Source organism: Carettochelys insculpta, chromosome 1 (assembly GCF_033958435.1).
Source record: "Carettochelys insculpta isolate YL-2023 chromosome 1, ASM3395843v1, whole genome shotgun sequence".
Lineage (NCBI taxonomy): Eukaryota > Metazoa > Chordata > Testudines > Carettochelyidae > Carettochelys > Carettochelys insculpta.
This window is the reverse complement of record NC_134137.1, coordinates 77,799,174-77,822,796: the sequence shown is the minus strand read 5'-3', so window position 1 is coordinate 77,822,796 and position 23,623 is coordinate 77,799,174.

The window sequence follows — 23,623 nt, the reverse complement described above, 5'->3', positions numbered from 1 at the left end:
TCTAAAGCTGATTGTTTAAAAATCCAGAAAGAAAACTAGTGCTGGGTCAGCACCCATGCTGGGGAAAAAATGAAAAGAAAAAGTAATGGGAAGAATAATGAAATGTACGCAGAGAACAGCAACCTGGATTATAGATCCTATTTCCATCAGGATCCCTCTTGAAGCTGTAGAAACTATTGAATAAGTTTATGGAAGTGGCAACAAAAACAGCAAAATATAAACAGTCTACTGAATGCAAACAAAAATAAGTTGAAAAAATTAACAGAGCATCACATGTAAGATTTTTAAAGCCTCAAAAAATTAGACTCCCATATTAATACTAAGTCTTGTTCATGGAAGGTTTTCATAACACTGACTAATGATGACAAATACTTGGCAATTAATGTATATACCAATAGGGATTTTTACATTATATTAATTATCAAAAACAACTGGAGAAGTAAATCATTTGTTACAAGTCAATAACTGTAATTACACTGCATGTGAGCAAAAACAGCATACACAATTTTTCAGTTAAGTTGAATCATATTTGCTTTAATATTGATGTCATCACCCTGTTTGACAACTACCACTCTAAAACAGAGCTAAGGGCGAGACTGTATTGCACTTTTATTTGTGTTCTTCATTGGATGGGGCAGAGGGATGGATCAGTAATTTGAGCATTGGCTTGCTGAGCCGGGGGGTGTGAGCTCAATTCTTCAGGGGGCTGTTTAGGGATCTGAGGCAAACAAATTATTTCAAGGAAAAAAATGTGTCACAGAGGGTGATAGGTCCTGCTGTGGGGGCAGGTGACTGGACTCAATGACCTCAGAAGGTCCCTTTCAGTTCTATGAGATTGGTATATCTCCATGCTTTGCTTCTAAATACAGCTTGGACATCTTCTGATACTGTAAACACTCTGAACTGCTTTCCAAGAGCAATCTTCACTACCCAATCCCTGTTTCCCACCAAATTTGGATGAGATGACACTGATACCATTGTGAGCTTTAAGACAGCTATATCCAATAGGAATTCAAAGCTCACTGCACTTGTGGTTGTTGTCTTTCCATATTCACCACATTGTATGTTACTAAAATTTATTAAATATCATTAGAAAAACATATACCTTCTGGACTTGGAATTCACATGAAACCATGAGATGATGTAAAAATTGCTGATACAAGAATGGCAACACAACTCATTTCAGCACAGAAAGGTTTACTACAGAAAGGCTTTGAATCCTACATGGCCTGTAACAGCCACCTCCCGGTGTGGCTGGGAGTGGTATGGCTCCAGCTGTTCCCTGTGAGTAGCACACAGTGGCACTGCCTCCATGCATTATAGAGCATGATACCAAACTCCCATCCTGGCTATGCCATGCAGTACTCCTCTTCAGTGCAGGGGGTAGGCTGCCTCACCTGGGCGTGAGCAGCTGTGCTAATCATCTTGAGCAAGTGAGATGAATTTGAAAAATTCGTATTCCTTATGAGTTAGGTATGCATGCATTTGCCACAAGACAGTGTCCTATTTGCCACACAGAGGAAACATATTGGATACCACCTGTCTAGGAGAAGTAATAATTTGTATTGGATCAGAAAGATATTTAAAGCTGATATCTACAAGTGGTTCATCAGGGTTAGCATCTGTGGCCCTCCAGACTCTTTCTTTACTTGAGCAACCTCAGGCACAGATCATCAAAAGTTCTACCAGCTGCAGTTCCCCATTTGTGGGAGGTGACAGCCCAGAACACCACTTCTTGCAGTTCTCATTGGCAAGGAACACTGAGCTGTGGCCAATGGGACACTCAGGTAGATAAACCATCAGCAGCCCACAAACAGCTGACTTTGACAACTATGTGGGACCCATGGGCCCGGGGTTCCCCACTGCTGCCATATATGAACAGGAATTACTGGAGTTCATTATGATTCATATCAGCCCTGATGAATCATAGGTGATCTCAGATGTAGACAATAATTTCTGAATATTTTATTCAAATTTTAAAAATGTATTCCAATGTTATGTCAATAGATCCTTTATATGATAGGTAAGACAGCTGGCAGTTTTAAAGGTATGTCTACACTGCAGCTTGGGAATGTGCTTCCCAATGTGAGTAGACAGTCATGCCCTAATTCTGCTGTAACTAACATGTAAAAATTAGCCATGTAGCCATGAGAACTATGGGCAGCATCTCAGGTTAGCTGCCCAAGTGGAAACCTGTGTGGATGTCCTGGACATGTACTCGGTCAAGTAACCCAAGATGCTGCCTATGCTATTCCTGCTAGGGTTGCCAATTTTAGATAAATGAAGTTTTGGAGATTTCATCACACAAGATAAACATTCATTGAAGATTAATCTTTAAATGCTGAAGACTCCAGGACAATCTTTGATGGTTGGCAACCCTATGCAGCTATGTTTAGCGGATTAGCTCTGCTCAAGCTAGTGTGTCTATCTACTCAAGTTGGAAAGCATGCTTCACCATAGACAGACGCCTAGTGGTAGAGTTTTATCAAAATATTACTAATGAAATGTTAAATTCCAAACTTATATCTTTAAAACCACATCCTTAGAACATATGTGGAGGTATAAAGATGTTGTCTGTATATAATTCAACCATTTTGGACTCATGAAAATAAAAGTTTTATGGTACCACACATCATATGTATACTTATGATGAGATATATGTTTTAACTAATAATGCTGCTGTGATTAAATCATAAGTTTGATGAGACTTTAGGAATCAGATAATTAGATGTGTGCAAGAACTTTATAAAAGTAATCTGAAAGTTTGAAATTTGATGAATAAGGAAATTCTCCTTGTTTGGACTCTGTGCAATTTCCACAACCATAATGAAGAATTCCCCAGCACAATACAACTAGTACATTCAATGCTTGAAGTCCCCATAGGCCACCAATACATCAAGTACATAGGCAGCATCCCACACCATGGTCCTGCTTTCAAGTATGGCTCTGGCTTTCCTTTCTATGTCTCACCCCACCCCTCTTAGCTGGGTGTTTCTCTGTCCTATTTCCTTCTCAGATATGATTCCTGCTTCTTCCTGGAGTTTTTTTCCAGATCACAATGATGTCAGAAATCTCTGTTAGTTGCTATCAACCCTCTCCAGCAATTACTCTTATTTCTGAGGATACTGTAGAACTCTTCCCATTCCCTCCTTACTTCTCCCTCCCTTCCCTGAATCTCTCAACCCACTTAGTTCTTCTTGCAAGCTCTATCTACTTATTCAATTCCTTTGTCTCTTTACTGCTAGGGTCTAGGGTTCTCTGCGCCAATTGGGAAGTCTCTCTTTTATAACACTAAGGGGTTGCCATGACTGGCAACTTACACCAAACTAGAATGCACCTGTACTGGAGTAGAAGGGGCTGGCTCTAATTTCATTTAAGGTAGTAGTAGTAGGCATCCTTCAGTCTGCATAGACTATGGATCGTGCCCTTTAAAGTTTCAACTGAGGACTTCATTTACAGCGTCTATTGTGACGATGAAGACCCACACGAGAGTGACAATCCTTGCTGCATCTCTTGCAGATGTAGTGGGTGTCTGGCAAGTCCTTATTCTGCTTTCTGTGAGCTTTCTTCTCCTCTGCTAGCTGTCTGATCTTCATCTCGTACTTCTGAAGGCCCTTGTGTAACCCCTGCTTCCATCTGCTGCGGTCACCTGCTAGTTCTTCCCAGTTGTCCAGCTCGATGTCTAACTCTCTGAGGTCTCTCTTGCAGACATCTTTGTAGCACAACTGAGGGCGTCCGGGAGGTCTTTTGCCAGAGGCTAGCTCACCATACAGGATGTCTTTTGGAATCCTTCCATCATTCATCCTGTGGACGTGGCCAAGCCAGCGGAGTCGACACTGCCTGAGGAGGGTGTGCATGGTTGGGATTCCAGTTTGCTCGAGGATGGCGATGTTGGTCACTCTGTCCTTCCATGATATTTCAAGGATGCGCCTGAGGCAGCGCAAGTGGAAGACGTTCAGCCTTTTTTCCTGGCGGGCATACAGGGTCCAAGTCTCGCTGCCATAAAGGAGGGTGCTGAGGATGCAGGCTCTGTAGACTTGCATTTTGGTGTGAGTGTACAGCTTGTTGTTATTCCACACTCTCTTGCTGAGTCTGGACAGAGTTTGGCTGCTTTTCCAATCCTTCTATTTAGCTCAGTGTCCAACAACAGGGTGTCAGTGATGGTGGACCTGAGGTAAACGAACTCGTGGATGACCTCTAACATATAGTTGTCAATGCTGATTGATGGGGATTCAGCAACATCCTGACCGAGTATGTTTGTCTTCTTTAGGCTGATGGTAAACCCAAAGTCCTTGCATTCTTTGGAGAACTGATCCAGTAGTTTTTGAAGCTGGTCTTCTGTGTGAGACACTACAGCAGCATCATCTGTGAACAGCATGTCTCTGATGAGGACTTCTCGCACCTTAGACTTAGCTTTCAGCCTTGCAAGGTTAAACAGTTTCCCATCAGATCTTGTGTGCACCAAGATGCCCTCTGTTGAAGATCCAAAGGCATGCTTCAGGAGGAGTGTAAAGAAGATACCAAACAATGTTGGAGCAAGCACGCATCCTTGTTTGACCCCGCTCCTGATTCTGAAAGCATCCGATAATGCGCCGTCATATTGGATGGTTCCTCTCATGTTTTTGTGGAACGACTGGATCATCTTCAGTAACGTGGAGGACAGCCTATCTTGTGGAGCAGTTTGAACAGACCATCCCTGCTGACCAAGTCAAAGGCCTTGGTCAGGTCAATGAAGGCTAGGTGCTGGCTATCCTATTACCATTGCAAATATACAAGTTGTCCTAGGTTCACCAAAGCATTCACTAAGATCAATGAATACTTTTAACAAACGTGGGCTGAATATTTTCTATATGTGCTGCAAAAACCTGGAAAATCCCCAGATTTGCCAAGTTTTCAGTGATTTTTTTTTCAAAAACTAAATGAGTACAGTTTCTGAATCAACATAGAAAGTCAAACTCCTCAAATTTCATACCAGCTAGGTAGCTATTTTTAGTAGACAAAGTTGTCCTCTTTCAGGAACAGTCACATAAAAAGATACTGTACAAAATGACATTGATGCTCTCTGAATACCAGCCAATATATCACTCAGTTCCAACATAGCAGCAGACGGAAGCAGTTAGGGCTATGATGTATCTCACTACTAGAACTTAGAACATGCCAAATTAGTATTAATAGCTGTTGGGCAAATACTGCTTCCTCCTTTGTGCTTGCTGGAGCCAACAGATGTAGCAGGAGTCATACAGTTTTACTGTGGAGATGAGGCCAGATCTGTACAGCATCAGTACCGGTACATATCCTGTAGACTATGACCTGTAAGTCTGAATGAATTCCCTTCACATCCCCATTGGTGTGTGTGCTGTTTAGAAAGGACAGGGTAGAGTTAGATCATGAAGGGACTGGGGTGGGACCATTAGACACTTTTTCCTGGAAGGGGAGGAGAGGGCAACTATGGAATCTTGGGATTCAGAAGAGGACTAGGGGCTGCTGAGTAGGATGACCATATGCACTGTTTTGGCCAGGACAGTTGATTTTTTAAGCCCTTTCCTGAAGATATTTTTTTCAGACTGGTGATTTCTCCACCTAAGTGCTCATCTGTTGCAAAAGCAAACTAGATAAATGTACAGTTTTTCAAAAACAAAATATAATAAAATAAAATGGTGTGTGTGTCACACCGACGGGACACAGAACAACATGCAGGGGGGAGGAGGACAGCATCATGATGCCAGCTCTGTGCAGGAGGGAGGACGTGGGAGAATGGCCCTGCATTCAGCTGGTAGAGAAGGGCCTAAGTTTGGCAAAATGCAGAGGAGTTAAAGAAAGGTCTTGGGCTGACCCCATATGCAGACAGTTGGAGGAGGAGCTTAGGCTGATCTCATACATGAGTGGGCAGTGGAGGCTTGATCTGGTTTCACACAGGAGGCAGAGAAGGGAGTCAGCCACAGGCCAGCCCCACATGGGCTGGAGGTATGGTGGTTAGAATGGACAAAGGACCCATGCCAATGCCTTGTGGCATCCCATTTTCCTTCTGGGAAAGTATAGTCACCCTATTGCGGAGTGACTCAGATAGCATTCTCCAGCCTAGTGGAGAGGTTTAGTTTTCTTCCAGTACTCCTAAAGATACTCTGAATCAAGCCTTTGTTCCCAGTATTGATTCAGGGAGGAGGAGTTGGTGCCATATTGATAAAACATACATGCAACTTTAAGACTTGAATTGTGGGGAGTTGCTTTCTGCCAGCCCTCATGTTAAAACATTTTTCTGATATGATGCACTGCTCACATTCAATCAAATAGCTTGGATCTGAAATCCAAATATTGTTCATGTGGCAATGTCACAATTTAGAGGAGCATTCAGTGTGCTTACACCAGGATTTCAAACTGACCTATTGAAGCAATAGCAGAATGCATTAAAGTTCTCAGAAATATGCAAAAACTCCCAAGTACCATGCTGAAGCCATAGACTGAGGTGTACATCTGTCTCAGCTTCATAGCTCACTCTCTTTACCATCTGCTTTCTTCAAATTGCATTCATCCCTATTATTTTATGGGTTTGAATGTAATTATCAAACACAAACGCCTTCTTACAAGCCATTAAAATGAAAGATCTATTCTTTTGTTATTTGGGACTTGTTATTAGACCAAAAAAGAGCTTTCCAGGGCCAGTAATCACCAGGATGCACAATTTTGAAATCAGAATTTTTAAAATATAAGTTTCACAATATTTTGCTTAACTCCGCTGTGTGAAAGATGACGATCTTCCCCTAAAATAAATTAATTTATGCACTGTCCATTTGCCAAATTATGCAATAGAACATGACAATGTCTTATTTAAAGTATGAACATAACCTGATTATAGACAGAACCACTGCATTGAACTTGAATACTTCCTCAGCATTATTACAATCTTCAGGAGAATCTAAGTGATAAGTAGCATGCAGTACAAGAGAAAAGTGTTATTAAGAGCTAATAAAACAAACTCTTTTAGTTCACCAGGCAGCCAGTAATGGGGAAGTTAAGAAACACAAAATAACATTTTCTCTAAATCCACTTCTGCAATTACAGTGCAAGGCAGTGAGGGAACTATAAACCATCAAGGAGCTATTTTCAGGTCAAGGGAGGACCAGGTGAATAGAGGTGGTTGCCCTAGAGGCTTTCAGTAAAGCAGCTAAAACTGTTATTTCTGTAAAAGGAAGGAATGGCATATAAAGGGCTTTTACACTCAAACATCTGCCTTAGACTCTTTGAGAGCCAATAAAGAGAGAGCCAGAGAACTAGAAAAAAGTTTCAGCTCACTGAAAATAATGATTCTGACTTGTTCTAGAATAGACAACATATCCTCTCACTTCTCTATACCCCTTGGTTTGAATCCTGGCCCTGTTAAAGACAATGGAAGTATTGCTATGGACTTCAGAAAAGACAGGGTTTGACCCTGTATCTTTAGTTTGGTGATACGTTTTTTCTACAGCTCAAACATGCAGGAATCTCTGAATATTCTTCCCAAAAAAAAACAGACAACTTCTTTGCTGTCCACTTCACTGTTGAGTATAAATGAGAAGTTTTGTCCCTCCCAGTACTGACTGTCTTTTTTAGATAACAGGATCAGCTCTGTCATGACCATGCAGGATACCCTTGTAACTTTAACATTTGGCCACAGTTATGAACTTAATCTTCTAGACCCCAAGCAAAATGAGCCAGGATCTTTGTCCCTGTTGCACGCTGGTAGAATGTAAAACAGAGGTCTGGGAAAATGTATTGTGCAAGGAAACAGAGAAAACCAATGCAAGTGGTGGGCACATGGTCATGGTTTCAGTTCAGCCTCTCCTGTTCTAACTGCTATGTGGCACTTATCTTTCCCCACCTCCATGTTTCTCACTATCTTTATTATATTTAAAATAACTGTTAACTTTTTAATAATGACCACTGCTCTCCCTTAATGTTACAGAGTAGTAAGTTAAGGGTTAAAAATAAAATAAAAACCCAAGTGTTTGATTTATTTTCTTGGCACTTCACTCATCTACTCAAATATAACAATAAACATTTTTTTTTCTGCTAAGTCATTCTCTAAAGTTATGGCTACACTGTATCCATAACTTATGCAATTTGCACAATTGCATAAGGTGTTTCAAGTTACCTTATTTCAAACTCTGTGTGGTCCAAATGGCACTGAATTTCAAAATAAGGGGCTATTTCAAGGTTTCTGCTACCTACTGCAATGATGAGGGGTAGCAGAAATGAAATACCATGCTTAAAACAAAGCTGCTATTTCTAGCATGGCGTTTAGCCCTGGAGTTGCTATTTTGGGATGCATTTAGATGCATTGGGATACAATAGTTTGGACATGACCTAAGGCTGGGTTTCCCAAACTTTATATATTTGGGACTCATTTTATTTTCAGTACCTTTTTTGCAGCCCAAAAATATAAACATATACAAAAAAGGAATAAAAAATGAATAAATTGTCACTGTTTATTATTTATTCACAATAATACTAGTACAGGGTGACCAGTATTTTTTTTCCAGGGGCTGGGGCTGGAATATGGACCATACTTTGGGAAACGCTGGCCTAAGGCACTGATTCAGCAAGGTACTGAGAACTTCCCAAGTACAGTTAGTTTCTAATTGAAACCCATAAGATGTCTGTATCCAGTGACATTTTGATGAGCTACATTCTTCTTGAAGCTCGGCACCATGCAGAGTCAGTCAGGGCAAGGTTTTTAAAGGTGTTAAGATCCCCCAGAGAAGCAGATATGCACCTAATGAGACTTCCAAAAGCACCTGGATTCATAACTGCCACTGGTTTCATGATCTGCTACTTTGAGAGACCTCAGTAACTAGACTAATCTTCTTTTTGATGCCAGGCAGAATCAAGCCCTTTCCTATATCTTTGATTTTCTCTTTCTGATCCCCTGCATTTTTTTATGGTGCTACATATTTTATGCTGTTACATACATGTTTAACTTGTAATTTTCTTATAATATACTTGAAATAATTATTCTCTGTATTTGCCACATCTGCTGTAATGTTTGGCACTGAAAGGAAAGCTCTTTGTCCCTCTTAATGCTCAAAAAACACAGACCTGAAGGCTGCAGCGTTAAACTAATACAGAGAGTGGCATGTGTCTTCTTAGCTTCCATCTGTCAGATGCACCCTTTTGAAATATTAATGGACTTCATTGTTTTGTCAAGTATAAGGCATCCTTGTTAACATTAGGACAGAATTTAGGGCATAGTTCATAAGCAGAAATGTGAAATATTTATGACTAACACTCATTACTTAAAAAGCACTTCACATATACATACCCATTTTAATTATTAATGCTGAGAATTTGGACCACTCTTGTTTTTATTGCTCTGCGCTTCTGAAAATTAACTTTCATATATTTCTGTATTAATATCCTAAAGCTCTTATCATATTGTTTAAAGGACATATATTGAACTGCCTCTTCCTTTATTAACTCTTCACATACAAGGCCTCTGCTGTGATGGTGAAAGGTATTTTTCACAACAAGGAGAATTTGGGCCACTACCTTCTGTTTCCAAAACCAGGAATGAGACATGGGTGCCCCGAGCAAGTGACAGTCTTCTTTTTCATTATCCACTACAGTGACTAAAGCAACCTCAAGTGTGTGTCCCTAGATAATTCTACAAAGAAATATAAGCAACAATTTCCTCACTCTCCCTCAAATGGCCATTCTGTGCTGGAGTTTGGGACTGGGAGAGAACACAATAAAGAATTCAGTGATAGCATATAGTGGTGGACAAGGTATAAATATCTAGATGGATATATCATGCACAGCCAGTACTTTTTCTATCTTCAATAAAACTTGTTTCCTACATTATACAGTCCAGTCCACTGGTGAGAGCATATAATGGGTATCCCCATAGGGCGGATCCAGAGAAAATGTGCATCTGTTTGTGGAGGTGGTTTTATTTTTTTTCTGGTGCCCCCAGTTCAGTCTCTGGTAGTGGTCACAATAGCATCATGCAAACTTGAAGAGACTTGGAACCAAGTAGCACCAACACCTAGAGGAACATTTATGAAGAATGAAAGACGACACGTTCACACATATGATCCTGACAGAGCTGCTGTGGTTTGTGCTTGGGAAGTTTTGCTGCTATCCAGGAAGTTTTTGGAGAAAGCTGGGGGGAAACTTCTTGGGACAGGTGCTGATGGAACTGACTGGGGCCATGCACAACTTGACCAGTTGCTCACACACAGGGAAGAACTAGTAGGAGAAATAGAAGTTAGTGGCAACCTGGGCTGCAGCGATCATGAGATAGTAGATTTCAGGATACTGACAAAAAGAAGAAAGGTGAGCAGTAAAATACAGACCCTGGATTTCAAAAGAGCAGACTTTTACTCCCAGAGAGAACTGATGGGCAGGATCCCTTTTGAAACAAAGATGAAGAGGAAGGGAGTTCAGGAGAACTGGCAGTATTTTAAAGAAGTCTTACTGAAGGCACAGGAACAAACCATCCTTCTGCATAATAAGAAATGTAATTATGGTAGGAAACCTGCTTGGCTTAACAAGGAAATTCTTGGTCAGCTTAAACTCAAAAAGGATGTGTATAAGAAGTGGAAACATGGACAGTTGACTAAGGAGGAGCATAAATATATGCCTGGAGAAAGTTGGGCAGTAATCAGGGAAGCAAAAGCACAATTGGAATTGCAGCTGGCAAGGGATGTGAAGGCGACAAGAAGGGGTTCTACAATAGTTTGGACATGGCTTAAGAGGTTGATCAGGGAAGGTGTGGGGCCGTTACTAGATGAGAGATGTAACCTAGTGACAGATGATGTAAGAACAGCTGATGTACTCAATGCTTTTTTGGCACAGTCTTCATGGGCAAGGAGAACTCCCACAATATGGTGCGAGGAAATAAAGTATAGGAAGGTGGAGGGCAGCCCTCAGTAAGGAAGGAACGAGTTAAGAGGTACTTAGAAAAACTAGATGTACCCAAATCCATGGGTCAGGATTTAATGCTGGGAATTGGCAGATGTCATTGCTGAGCCTTTGGCCATTATCTTTGAAGACTCTTGGAGATCAGGAGAGATCCCAGATGATTGGCTGTCCCCCCACCCTGCTCAATATTATCAAGTCTTTCCACAAGGACATGAAGGGAGTCATTGTCTATGGTGGATCCACCTCTGAACCTTTCAGTAGCTACAGTGGAGTGAAGCAGGGTTGCATTCTGGCCCCTACACTTTTTGGAATATTTTTTTCCATCCTGCTCAAATATGGCTGCCTTCAGGTCTCCAACTCTGGATTTTTCCTCAGGGTTAACTCCCAAAGCCCTTCCCTAGAACTGGTGTGACCGCAAGGCAGTGGGGGTTTGAAATCAGAGTTTACCTTCTCCTAGGTGAACGACTGACCAAGGCTCACAAGCCTCACCTGCCCGAAGCAACCAGTTTTAAGGCACCAGTGTGCCGCCTTTTGCCCCTTCTCCTGTCAGTAGAAACGGTTCTGCCAGGCTTAAAAGCTAAGCCACACGAGAAGGCCAGGAGCTGGACATGGTTGTCAGAGGCTTTTTTTGAGATGTGTGACATTGAGGGACTTTTATAGCTTATGGGAGCTTATCCCCACAACCGCCCTCGGCATGACAACCTTGGAACCTATCTTGTAGCAGTGAGCTCAAAATAATAGTGTTAGGGATACAATTTGATAGTGACTCAGTCAAAATATACAACAATGAATGGCTACGTCTACACATGAAGCCAACATCGAAATAGGCTATTTCGATGAATAACGTCTACACGTCCTCCAGGGCTGGCAACATCGACGTTCAACTTCGACGTTGCGCGGCACCACATCGAAATAGGCGCTGCGAGGGTACGTCTACATGCCAAAGTAGCACACATTGAAATAAGGGTGCAAGGCACAGCTGCAGACAAGGTCACAGGGAGGACTCAACAGCAAGCCGCTCCCTTAAAGGGCCCCTCCCAGACACAGTTGCACTAAACAACACAAGATACACAGAGCCGACAACTGGTTGCAGACCCTGTGCCTGCAGCATGGATCCCCAGCTGCCGCAGCAGCAGCCACAAGCCCTGGGCTAAGGGCTGCTGCCCACGGTGACCATAGAGCCCCGCAGGGGCTGGAGAGAGAGCATCTCTCAACCCCCCAGCTGATGGCCGCCATGGAGGACCCAGCAATTTCGACGTTGCGGGACGCGGATCGTCTACACGGTCCCTACTTCGACGTTGAACGTCGAAGTAGGGCGCTATTCTGATCCCCTCATGAGGTTAGCGACTTCGATGTCTCGCTGCCTAACGTCGAAGTTAACTTCGAAATAGCGCCCGACGCGTGTAGCCGCGTCGGGCGCTATTTCGAAGTTAGTGCCGCTACTTCGAAGTAGCGTGCACGTGTAGACACAGCTTATATGTCCCTGTGGCGGGGTGAGGCCAGGGGAGGAAAGACAAGAGTAAAAACAGGGCAGATTTGGAGCTGACAATCAGAGTGGGAGCTGCTGAGGATTAGGCTGTCCTAAATCAATTAGGGCCAGCAGATCCCACTCAGGGCTACCTTTATAAACCCTTTCCCATGCAGGGCAGGGGAGAGCGTGAGAGGTGACTGAGGAGAGCATAAGAGGTGGGTGGAGAGAAGCAAGAGGAGTTTTTCTAGAAGAGCAGAGGAGGAGAGGCATTTTTCAGCAGCAAGGGGCTGGGCCTGATATTCAACATGAGGTGGAAAAGAACTGGGGGAACTGATCCAGGAGGGGGAACATGCTGCTGCTGCCACTATCTGTAGGAGGTATTGGGGAGGGGGAATCATCTTGGGAAGTGGTCCAGGGAGAAAAGCTGTGGTATCCAGAGCAAGGAGAGCCCTTGTCCACCAGTAGCAGCCATGCAAGTTCCCTGGGCCAGAACCCAGAACAATTGGGCAGGGCCAGTGTTCCCTGCGCACCATCATCCCCTCTTTCCCAAGAAAAGCAACGGTGTCCTTGCCATGGGGCCAGTGGACTGAATAGAGGCTCAGAGCCCAGGAACAAGATTAACCTTACCATACCACAGTCCCATACATAAAATACCAAAAATGCATTGGTAATTTCATAACTATTGAAATATATAGTTCTGTCATTTTATGTTTTTCATCTTCAAGATATTGAAAGATAATGCTGTTGTTTGTAATTTTGGCATGTCACACAATACTGTTCTATAGGAAGCTTATTTCTCTGTGAAATCCAAGAAATATTAGACAATTTTAAATTAAGATACAGAGATTTTTGGCTTTGAATGCAAAGCAAAATTGAGAATTTCTGCCTGCTACCCAAGGTTGCAAAATACATTTTATTAGTCTGTTACTTTCGGTCCAGTGACATTTTTATGAACTGCATTCTTGTTGTAGCTCAGCACCCTTCAGGAACCACTCAGGACCAGATTTTTAAAGGTCTTTATATTCCCAGAGAAGCAGATATGCTCCTAAAGAAGACTGAACACTGAAAAAAACTATAAAGCAACAAAAACAGCAAACTATTAACTCTATTCTAAGCACCAATTAAATAAGTAATGTGTAGATTTGCACACCCTTTCATAGAATACTAGGACTGGAAGGGACCTCGAGAGGCCATTGAGTCCAGCCCCCTGCCCTCACTGAAGGACCAAGTACTGTCTAAACCATCCCTGACAGACATCTATCTAACCTATTGTTAAATATCTCCAGAGATGGAGATTCCACAACCTCCCTTGGCAATTTATTCCATTGTTTGACCACCCTGACAGTTAGGAACTTTTTCCTAAGATCCAACCTAAACCTCTCTTGCTGCAGTTTAAGTTCATTGCCTCTTGTTCTATCCCTCCTCCTTATGAACCCTTTTAGATACCTGAAAACCGCTATCATGTCCCGCCTCAATCTTCTCTTTGCAAACTAAACAAGCCCAATTCTTTCAGCCTTTCTTCATAGGTCATGTTCTGTAAACCTTAAATCATTCTTGTTGCTCTTTTCTGGACCCTCTCTAATTTCTCCACATCTTTCTTGTGCTGTGGTGCCCAGAACGGGACACAATAATCCAGCTGAGGCCTAACCAGAGCAGAGTAAAGCAGAAGAATGACATCTCCTGTCTTGTTCACAACACTCCTGTAATACATCCCAGAATCACGTTTGCTTTTTTTTGCTACAGCATCACACTGTTGACTCATATTTAGCTTGTGGTCCACTATAACCCCTAGATCCCTTTCTGCTGTGCTCCTTCCTAGACAGTCTTTTCCCATTCTGTATGCGTGACACTGACTGTTCTTCCCAAGTGGAACACTTTCATTTGTCCTTATTAAACTTCATCCTGTTTACCTCAGTCCATTTCTCCAATTTATCCAGATCATTTTTAATTATGACCCTATCTTCCAAAGCAGTTGCAATCCCTCCCAGCTTGGTATCATCTGCAAACATAATAAGCGTACTTTCTACACCAATATCTAAATCGTTGATGAAGATATTGAACAGAACTGGTTCTAAAACAGACCCCTTAAGAACCCCACTGGTTATACTTTTCCAGCAGGATTGAGAACTATTAATAACTACTCTGTGAGTACTGTTATCCAGCCAGTTATGCACCCACCTTATAGAAGCCACATCTAGGTTGTATCTGCCTAGTTTATTGATAAGAATATCACACAAGACTGTATCAAATGCTTTACTAAAATTTAGGTACACCACATCCATGGCTTCTTCCATATCCACAAGGCTTGTTATCCTATGAAAGAAAGCTATCAGATTGGTTTGACATGATTTGTTCTTTACAAATCCATGCTGGCTGTTCCCTATCACCTTATCACCTTCCAAATGCTTGCAGATGATTTTTTTAATTACCTGCTCCATTATCTTTCCTGGAACAGAAGTTAAGCTGACTGGCCTGTAGTTTCCTGGGTTATTCTTATTCCCCTTTTTATAGATGGGCACTATATTTGCCCTTTTCCAGTCTTCTGGAATCTCTCCTGTCTCCCATGATTTTCCAAAAATGGTAGCTAAAGGCTCAGATACCTCCTGTATCAGCTCCTTGAGTGTTCTAGGATACATTTCATCAGGCACTGGTGACTTGCAGACATCTAATTTTTAAGTGATTTTTAACTTGTTCTTTTTTATTTCAACTTCTAACCCTACCCATTTCCCGCTAGCATTCACTATGTTAGGCATTCCTTCATCAGACTTCTCATTGAAGACCAAAACAAAGAAGTCATTAAGCATCCTGCCATTTCCAAGCTTCCTGTTACTGTTTCTCCCTCCTCATTGAGCAATGGCCTTACCCTTTCCCTAGTCTTCCTTTTGTTTCTAATGCATTTATAAAAAGCCTTCTTGTTTCCCTTTATGCCTGTAGCTAGTTTGAGCTCATTTTGTGCCTCAGCCTTTCTAATCTTGCTCCTGCATTCTTGGTTGTTTGCCTATATTCACCCTTTGTAATTTGTCGTTGTTTCTGGGCTTTATATGATTCCTTTTTTATTTTGAGATCATTCAAGATCTCCTGTTTAAACCAAGGTGGACTTTTGCCATATTTTGCATAACTTTCCCACGCAGCGGGATAGCTTGCTTTTTGGCCCCTAATAATGTCCCTTTGAAAAACTGCCAACTCTCCTCAGCTGTTTTTCCCCTCAGTTTTGCTTCCCATGGGACCTTACCTACCAGCTCTCTGAGTTTACCAAAGTCTGCCCTCCTGAAATCCATTATCCCTATTTTGCTGTTTTCCCTTCTACCCTTCATTTGAATTGTGAACTCTATTATTTCATGATCACTTTCACCCAAGCTACCTTCCACTTTCAAAGAACTTATTGGATAGTCTGTGCCCTGCTGTATAAGTTCCCAACATATATCTGGATAACTGAAGTTCGCCAACACCACCAAATCCTGGGCCCTGCCTGACTAAAAGAGGAAAGAGCATCTTTGCGGGCAAAGATATATATGCCTATATTCTCAAGGGATTAGTGAAATTAAGACCATTAACTTTAAGGAGGCCAACCTGAGTCATGAGGAAGGGGCTTGATGAGGTAAATGCAGGGTTGCGTAGGTGGTGTAGCAGAGAAGGATTCAGTTTCTTTGACTGTGGGATTCTGTTTCGTGAACAGGGATTGCTGCTGAGAAGAGACGGGATCCACCTGACTAAAAGAGGAAAGAGCATCTTTGCGGGCAGGCTTGCAAACCTAGTGAGGAGGGCTTTAAACTAGGTTTGTCGGGAGAAGGTGACACAAGCCCAGAGGTAAGTGGAGAAGGAGGAGGGAACAATCAAGAGGGTTTCCTGGGTGAAGAGGAGAAAGTGGAGAAATCAGCCCCTTCTCTCAGATGCTTGTACGCTAATGCCAGAAGCCTGCAGAACAAACAGAAAGAATTAGAGGCCCTGGCACAGTCACACAAGTATGAGGTGGTTGGAATAACGGAGACTTGGTGGGATGATTCACATAACTGGAGCACAGTCATGGAAGGTTATAAACTGTTGAGGAAGGACAGACAGGGGAGAAAAGGAGGAGGAGTTGCGCTCTATGTGAGGGAGCAGTATGATTGCTCAGAGCTCCAGTATGAGGAAGGAGAAAATCCAGTTGAGTGTCTTTGGGTTAAGCTTAGAGTTGGAAGTAACAGAGGTGACGTTGTAGTTGGTGTCTGCTATAGGCCACCAGATCAGGGAAAGGAGATAGATGAGGCTTTCTTCAGGCAGCTTAGTGAAGCTTCCAAATCACAGGCCCTGGTTCTCATGGGAGACTTTAATCATCCAGACATTTGTTGGGAGATCAATACAGCAGCACACAGACAATCCAGGAAGTTTTTGGAGACTATTGGGGATAACTTCTTGGTACAACTGCTGAAGGAACTGACCAGGGGCCGTGCACAACTTGACCTGTTGCTCACAAACAGGGAAGAACTAGTAGAAGAAATAGAAGTGGGAGGGAACCTGGGCTGCAGCGACCATGAGATCATAGATTTCAGGATCTGGACGAAAGGAAGAAGGGTGAGTAGTAACATACTGACCCTTGATTTCAGAGGAGCAGACTTTGACTCCCTAAGAGACCGGTTGAGCCGGATCCCTTGGGAAATGAAGATGAAGGGGAAAAGAGTTGAAGAGAGCTGGCAGTATTTTAAAGAAGTCTTACTGAAGGCACAGGAACAAACAATCCCACTGCGTAGTAAGAAATGCAAACATTGTAGGCAACCAGCTTGGCTTAACAGGGAAATCCTTAGTCAGCTTAAATTCAAAACGGATGCATACAAGAAATGGAAACGAGAACAGTTGACTAAGGAGGAGTATAAACAGACGGCTGGAGAATGCCGGGCAGTAATCAGGAAAGCAAAAGTACAATTGGAACTGCAGCTGGAAAGGGATGTGAAGAGTAACAAGAAGGGTTTCTACAGGCATGTGAACAATAAACAGGTTATCAGAGAAGGTGTGAGGCCATTACTGGATGAAGGAGGAAACCTAGTGACCGATGATGCAGGAAAAGCTGAAGTACTCAATGCTTTTTTGCCTCAGTCTTCACGGACAAAGTCAACTTCCCAATGGCAGTCCTAGATGATGCAGTATGGGAAGGTGGAGGGCAGCCATCTGTGGGGAAGGAACAAGTTCTGAGATATCTAGAAAAGCTAGATGTGCACAAGTCCATAGGTCTGGATTTAATGCACCCCAGGGTACTGAGGGACTTGGCAGAGGTCATTGCTGAACCTTTGGCCATCATCCTTGAAGACTCTTGGAGATCAGGGGAGATACAGGATGACTGGAAAAAGGCAAACGTAGTGCCCATCTTTAAAAAAGAAAGAAGGACAACCCAGGAAACTATAGACCCATCAGTCTTACCTCAATCCCTGGGAAAATAATGGAGGCAATCCTCAAGGAATCCATTTTGAAGCACTTGGAAGAGGGGAAAGTGATCAAAAGTAGCCAACATGGATTCACCAGGGGCAAGTCCTGCCTAACCTATCTGATCAGCTTCTATGACGAGGTAACAAGCTCTGTGGACATCGGGAAGTCAGTGGATGCGATATACCTTGACTTCAGCAAGGCTTTTGATACGGTCTCCCTCAACATTCTTGTCCATAAGTTAAGGAAATATGGATTGGATCCTTGGACTATTAAGATGTGTCTACACGTGCACGCTACTTCGAAGTAGCGGCACTAACTTCGACATAGCGCCCGTCGCGGCTACACGCGTCGGGTGCTATTTCGAACTTAACTTCGACGTTAGGCGGTGAGACGTTGAAGTCGCTAACCTCATGAGGGGATCGGAATAGCGCCCTATTTCGACGTTCAACGTCGAAGTAGGGACCGTGTAGACGATCCGCGTTCCGCAACGTCGAAATTGCCGGGTCCTCCATGGGGGCCATCAGCTGGGGGGTTGAGAGATGCTCTCTCTCCAGCCCCTGCAGGGCTCTATGGTCACCGTGGGCAGCAGCCCTTAGCCCAGGGCTTCTGGCTGCTGCTGCAGCAGCTGGAGATCCATGCTGCATGCACAGGGTCTGCAACCAGTTGTCGGCTCTGTGTATCTTGTGTTGTTTAGTGCAACTGTGTCTGGGAGGGGCCCTTTAAGGGAGCGGCTTGCTGTTGAGTCCACCCTGTGACCCTGTCTGCAGCTGTGCCTGGCACCCTTATTTCGATGTGTGCTACTTTGGCGTGTAGACGTACCCTCGCAGCGCCTATTTTGATGTGGTGCCGCGCAACGTCGAAGTTGAACATCGACGTTGCCAGCCCTGGAGGATGTGTAGACGTTATTCATTGAAATAGCCTATTTCGATGTTGGCTTCACGTGTAGACGTAGCCTTAGATAGATAGAAAGCTGGCTTGATGGTCGGGCTCAATGGGTAGTGGTCAATGGCTCAAAATCTGGATGGCATTCGGTTTCAAGTGGAGTGCCGCAAGGCTCGGTTCTGGGGCCAGTGTTGTTCAACATCTTTATTAATGACCTGGATGAGGGACTAGGTTGCACCCTCAGCAAGTTTGTGGATGACACAAAACTAGGGGGAGAGGTAGATACGTTGGAGGGTAGAGAGAGAATCCAGAGTGACCTGGATAAATTGGAGGACTGGGCCAAAAGAAATCTGATGTGGTTCAATAAGAAGTGTAGAGTCCTGCACCTGGGGTGGAAGAATCCCAAACATTGTTACAGGCTGGGGACTGACTGGCTCAGCAGCAGTACAATGGAAAGGGACCTAGGGGTTATGGTGGATGAAAGGCTGGATATGAGTAACCAGTGTGCCCTTGTAGCCAAGAAAGCTAACGGCATACTGGGGTGCATTAGGAAGAGCATTTCGAGCAGATCTAGAGAAGTAGTTATTCCTCTTTATTCGGCACTGGTGAGGCCACATCTGGAATATTGTGTCCAGTTTTGGGCCCCCCAGTATAAAAAGGATGTGGATTTGCTAGAGTAGGTTCAGCGAAGGGCAACAAACATGGTTAAGGGTCTGGAGCACAAGACCTATGAGGATAGGCTGAGGGATTTGTGCTTTTTTAGTTTACAGAAGAGAAGACTTAGAGGTGATTTAATAGCAGCCTTCAACTTCCTGAAGGGGAGCTCTGAAGAGGAGGGTGCGAAACTATTCTCAGTGGTGTCAGATGGCAGAACAAGGAGTAATGGTCAGAAGTTGAAGAGGGAAAGGGGTAGGTTAGATATTAGGAAAAACTTCTCCACCAGGCAGGTGGTGAAGCATTGGAATGCGTTGCCTAGAGGGTGGTGGATTCTCCATCCCTTGAGGTTTTTATGTCCCGGCTGGACAAGATCCTGGCTGGGATGACTTAGTAGGGGTTGATCCTGCTTGAAGCAGGGGACTGGACTAGATGACCTCCTGAGGTCCCTTCCAGCCCTATGATTCTATGATTTGATTAGTTGTTGAAAAACAGCCTCATCCACCTCTTCCACCTGGGTAGGTGGTCTGTAGTAGACCCCTAGCAGGACATCACCCTTGTTTTTTGCCCCTCTTAGTCTAATCCATAGACTCTCAACACGTCCATCTCCTATGTCCATCTCCACCTCAGTCCACGTGTGTACATTTCTAATATGTAAGGCAACACTGTCCACCTTTCTTCCTTGTCTATCCCCTAAGGAGGCTATACCATTCAGTACCAACATACCAATCGTGTATTAACCAAACAAGTTTCTGTGATGCCAACGATGTCATAGTTGTATTTATGTATTAGCACTTCCAGTTCTTGCTGCTTATTACCCATACTTCTTGCATTTGTATATAGGCATCTAAGATATTGATTTTATCTTGCCTCCCTGTTTTGCCCTGACCTTCTTTTTACTCTGACATTGAAGCCCATTCTCCCTCCCATTTCTGACCCTTCTCCCAGGTTTCCATGTTCTCCACTTACATGTGGGCTTTGCTCCCCTATCCCAGTTGAACCTAGAAATACCCTTATAGACATACTTAGGCTATAACGTAGGCTGAATTTCAAATGTCTACCATTTACATTACCATTGCAATACCACTGATGTTGCTTCAAACATTGCAATATATACACTTGGATACATGCCTTCTAGAACAATCCCTAATATTAGTTAAATTAATAAAATGCTAATAATAATAAAATGATGTATGCAGCATATTAGCTTGATAGTTAGTTCAAACCCCTCTCCACAACATTTCCTGTTGGCTAACCGAGGGGTCCCCTTGCTCAGCATGATAGCTTCTGTGGGCTCCATTTTAGGTGAATAACTCTTCCCATTCATTTTATATACAATCTGGACATGTAAAAGCCTATGGGGTTTACTGGATGGCAAAGCATCTAAACTTAGATATGTAAGATACGGGATTGAAGTGCCTAAATTGGATGTGAGCCTCTCTCCTTCACATATATGGTTATAGGTATTGTCAAAGAAGATGCAATCAAACCACAGCACTAAACATAACTGTCTATATCAGCGATAGGATTCAATTGGATATTATGCCTCCTCTCATGTTCAGAGGCAATGTGATAGAGCTTAAGTGTAAAAGGAGCATCTATAGAAGGAGGAAATTAATCTAGTTAGCCCTGCAGAATTCCACAGCCTCTGGTTCTTCTCCTAGGGGATTGTCTTCAAACATAACCACTGCTTCTTTACTAGTAGGTGGATCAATGTCAGAAATGCCTCAGCAATGATGACAGATTACTCCACTGAAGATTTTCTAGAATTAAATTCAAATATTCCAAAATGGTCATCCAACCATTTTATCTTATAGCCAATTCCTGCCAATATCTCTGGCCAAAACAAATGTGTTCTCTTGGTTCACCAGACACAGGGGGCTGGGAAATGGGAAGCTACATGAAAATAAATGTCTTAATATTTTCAATTTTTTTTAAAAAAATGACCAACTGGTAATTAAACTAAACTCCCATTCAGCCCCTCTTGGGAGGTTAAATAAACTAATGCCTTCATTTAACACTTTCTGAATTCAGTGGAGAGATTTATATCTACTTCAGAGGAGAGCAAGATAATACGTCCAAAATGCCAGAAAGCCAGACTTTAGACTTTGCCTTAAATCAGAGGTACATTGTAAAAATAGAGTCATGTTTTTTCTTTTCTACAAAAGACAAGTAATTTATTAATGTCAGATACTAATACTCATTTGTGTCATTTTGGGTGCGGAGGTTCTCAAAGTTTCAGATATTCTCAGAAGCTTTAAATAAGTATCCAAAATGGGAGGCCTTTTTAGAAATATATGCTAAAACAAAAGTAAAGAATATACAGTCCTAAAATATTTTTTTCCAGAGACTGAACCTACAATATTTATTTCAACCCTGTTTTCTACTGGGAATGTACAACCAAACTGAGGTTTTGGCAGCTGTACTAGAATTTCACAGCACTGAATGATTCACATTTCTAAACACAAGAATATCACTCATAGCAAACAGTAGTGATTAGAGATGCATAATGTCTCTTAAAGAAATGAAGATGGGATAATTTTACATGCGCAGACTGAGTGATTAATTTTAATAGTGGGCGCAGACCTAAATGTACCTATAGATTATTCATCTTTCATTAAATCAACATTTATTTCAACTGCTGTCTAAAAATAATGATCTGGGAAATCTTAGTACTTTGATAGATAGATAGATAGATAGATAAGGGCTTACAGTTTCAAACTTGAACTATTTTAAAATTATCATATAAAAAGATACATAGATTACTTGGTCTACAAAAAAAAGGAGTCCTATGGCACCTTATAGAATAACAGATTTATTGGAGCATAAGATTTTGTGGGAAAAAACTTACTTTGTCAGATGCATTGGAGTGGAAATGCCAGAGGCAGGTCAGGCCTGTATATTTATACCTGCCTCTGGAATTTCCACTCCAATGCACCTGATATAGTGGGTCTTTGCCCACAACAGCTTATGCACCAATAAATCTGTTAGTCTATAATGTGCCACAGGACTTCTCATTGTTTTTTGTGGATGCAGACTAACTCTGATACTTAGGCTAGAAAGGATCATTATGACTATGTAGGCAGAGATCCTGTGTAGACCAGTTATTGCTTCATCAGTTCCATAACTGCTCTTATTGCAGTTTTGTTTTTGTTTTGTTTTGTTTTGTTTTTTAGAATAACATCTGGCTCCAGTGAAAGACTGCACATCCCTTGCTAACATATTCCAATGGTAATTACTCACTAAAAAAACCAAGCAAAACAAAACAAACAAAAATACTTTTTGTGACTTGTTCACCGTCCCAATTAAAATTGCTCTGTCTGGTTCTCTGCATGAGGACAATTTGTTTTTAAAAGTTTGAGCAAAAGCAGCCCTGGGAAATTCAAGTGCTAATTCGAAGAGAAGCATGAGGATTTGAAGAAGTTGCAGCAGGATAATGGCACTACCCACACTGTGCACTGGTGAGATACCATTTGGCTACACAGCAGGTGGAAGGCTCCATGTTACAAAGGGATAAAATAGTGTGTGTGGCCAGGACATATACCTCAGAGGTCTAGGAGGAATTCAGCCTCCTGAAAGCAAAATATCCCCAGTGGGACTGTGAGAATCTACATCAGCCTTTGCTATAAGCTGTGTGTAGTTTGTACAGCCTTAGCCTTTGATTATTTACAACAGGCTTTGCTGAGTAGTATAATAAAAATGTCATCGTGGCAATGATTGTGTGTTGTTTCTCCCTCTTTCCTTTTATATCATTTTCATAGCTACATATACCTCTCAGATGTAATACTCTTTTCTTCGCTGTTTTCAGTGAAACATATTAACATTACAATGTACTCTTTACGAAGACAAATTCCTGTAATTACATTAGCAACATACTGACAAGTCAGGAAATAGAAACAAGCAGTTTAAATAACTGCATTCAAGAAGTTTTATAGAGGACTATTGACTGTATTTAAATTGAAGACAAGGAGCATAGAATTATGCCAGTAAAATTAAAATAAGATTTTTCAAAACAAGCACATGAATAGCTTGTATAAATTTAATTCAGTATAGAGGGGATTGGTTTTTTGTTTGTAAAAATAGATCAAACAAATACAAAGCACAGTGTGAGTTGATCTTTACCAACGTTATGAGCAAGTTGTGTTATGGACCAAATCTTCCTCTTCATTCTGAAGTGTTGCAAGCATACTGATGACATATGACAAACAACAAACAGGGTTCTGTTTGTAGTCAATTATTGCTGCAAGTGTTTTCTGCATAGCACAATATTTATCTGTATAAGGCATGGGTCAGCAACCTGTGGCTCCAGGGCCTCATGCAGCT